This window comes from Palaemon carinicauda, unplaced genomic scaffold (genome assembly GCF_036898095.1).
Source record: "Palaemon carinicauda isolate YSFRI2023 unplaced genomic scaffold, ASM3689809v2 scaffold534, whole genome shotgun sequence".
NCBI lineage: Eukaryota > Metazoa > Arthropoda > Malacostraca > Decapoda > Palaemonidae > Palaemon > Palaemon carinicauda.
Window position 1 is genome coordinate 15001 of NW_027171799.1, and position 2500 is coordinate 17500.

At 32.4% G+C, this 2500-nt stretch overlaps 1 protein-coding gene across 1 annotated transcript in view; it reads left to right on the forward strand.

The window, feature by feature from the left end:
* The window catches only part of LOC137637099 (uncharacterized), a 42794-nt gene that overhangs the window by 1012 nt on the left and 39282 nt on the right, over window positions 1-2500 (forward strand). The gene's annotated exons all lie outside the window — the stretch shown is intronic.

The window sequence follows — 2500 nt, forward strand, 5'->3', positions numbered from 1 at the left end:
ATAAACACATCGAGTATATATAATTCTCTTATGAAAACCATAATGGAATTCAGTAAATATATCAATTGTCTTTTCTTCCTTACAGCATTTTGTCGATATATTTACATAAAAAACATATTCATCATAATGTCTTTTTTACGATTTTTTTTTTCGTTTTTCTCCAAATTTTCACGAAATATTTTTAGGTCTTCTTCTGTTCCCGTAATTATATAAAGAAGAGATATTGGTCAACGATGGAACAGGAATTTATACATATTTCATGTGTTATTCACGTCAGATTTCGTGATTTCTACACACACGCACGCACTCATTTCTAGGAAGTTTTTATTCATTAGAGAGAGAGAGAGAGAGAGGAAGTTGGAGAATGGCATGTGGCTGTCCTTAAGAATGGTGTTTTCGCTCTTGTGTTGCCACCAGACACTTGCTGGCTGATTTCCCCCCCCCCCCTCTCTCTCTCTCTCTCTCTCTCTCTCTCTCTCTCTCTCTCTCTCTCTCTCTCAAATATCTCGAGACGTATAAACGCACACACACGCATATAGTTTATATTCAGAAGTTAAGTAAATTAGAATATTTTTTTTCTTAAAGAGGCCTTAGCATAGATATGACTGCAAGTTTAATTTTCCCTCTTTATTGAACTGTGTAAAGAGTTTTCTGATCTTCGGTACATAAAGATAAAGACCCACAAAAATAAAGCAGGATCATTATGAGAAATTGGTAAAAATAGATTAAAGAAAGTTTTAAGGTTCATTTATTTCTTAGCCTGTTAATACCAATCTTTTTTTTTTTTTCTAGATGTACTTCATTTTCATTACAGTTCTGCTGACTATTTTGCAAATAAACTTATCATTAGGCCTATAGGAAACTTGGAGTTTTTAACATGGTTTTGAATATCATGTTGAAGATAGTTGCCAAAATTCATTAAGTTTTAATCCTTAGTTATATATTTTGACTTATATTGATTACGCATAGATATAAGCCAAGAAAATCGAGCTTAAAACTAAAGTTAATTTTGGCAAATAATCCTTAGTGAAACTGGGCAAGTCTGACATGCAACGCCTTTGCATTTAGCCTTTTTCTGGCATTAATATTTAAATAGTCACGTAAATACCAACAAGGCTTAAACTTTTACTGATACTTTTATGGTTTGAAGAAATAGACAGCTTTGCGTGATGCTTTATTAATGCTTGATAAGCATGTTGGATAATTTTTGGCCTTTGGGGGCCCTGGATAATATATACAGACAGACAGACATCTTCGGCCCGCCTAGAGAGGGGGAAAAGCAGTGTTGCCAAATGTTCAAAACAGTTTAGTGGATAGTTTATTTATATGAAAATAGAGGATCGAATAAAAATCAAGGCTTTAAGGACTGTCTTTTAAACAAAGGATAAACCATTTATAATATAATAAATCCCTTTTCAATTATAAATTAGAATATGATTTGGAGATTTGGCAATGGTGCAGTGTTGGAAAACAAATCAGTCAGATGTCTTAGCTTCTCTCTCTCTCTCTCTCTCTCTCTCTCTCTCTCTCTCTCTCTCTCTCTCTCTCTCTCTCTCTAAATTATCCGTCCAGAACCTTATTTAAAAAAATGAGAAAATATATCTATAAGTATAAGAGCGTTGATATATAAGCTATTGTATATATATAATAAATTCATGAGAGAGAGAGAGAGAGAGAGAGAGAGAGAGAGAGAGAGAGAGAGACCGTTACTCGTGGTGACTGGCAGAAAATCTCTTTCTTTTCTTCATTTACTTCGACATCTGTAGGCCGTAGGGGGCGGAAATCAGATGTCTCTCTTTGTATCTTTATTTCGTATTAGTTATAATTCACTATCTTATTATTGTCTTCCTGAAATATATTATTATCTGTTTTAATTTTATCATTTCTTGATATAACTGTTGATATTCCATTGTTTATTTCCTATTAAAGTTATTCAAATTCTCTTTGAGTTCTTCTTCTCAATTTCTGGTCCATTAAAATTCGAGATCTTTAGATAAGTAGCTATTAAAGCACATTGCCATAGTACTTTTATGTACTTTAAATCTCATGTAATGTACTCTACTGTACTGTACATTCTTGTGGTATCACTTTATAATGTGGAATTTTCTTCGCCATGAATTACTTTCACAACATTTATAGGAAATTATTATTATTGTTGTTGTTGTTATTATTATTATTATTATTATTATTATTATTAGCCTCTGTACCATGTTTTCCACTGTCTTGGGGTAGTGTTCTCTTGCTTGAGGGTACACTTGGGTACGCTATTCTATCTTATTTCTCTTCCTCTTGTTTTTTTAAGTTTTTATACTTTATATACAATAGATTTATTTTATTGTTATTGTTCATAAAATTATTTGGATCTTGTCAAGATTAGCGAACCCAACATTTCCATGTCTGGATTAAGGAACCCAATTCTCCACATGTAAAGAATAACGAACCCAATTTTACACTTGTAAAGAATAGCGAACCCAACATTTCCATGTCAAGATTAAGGAAC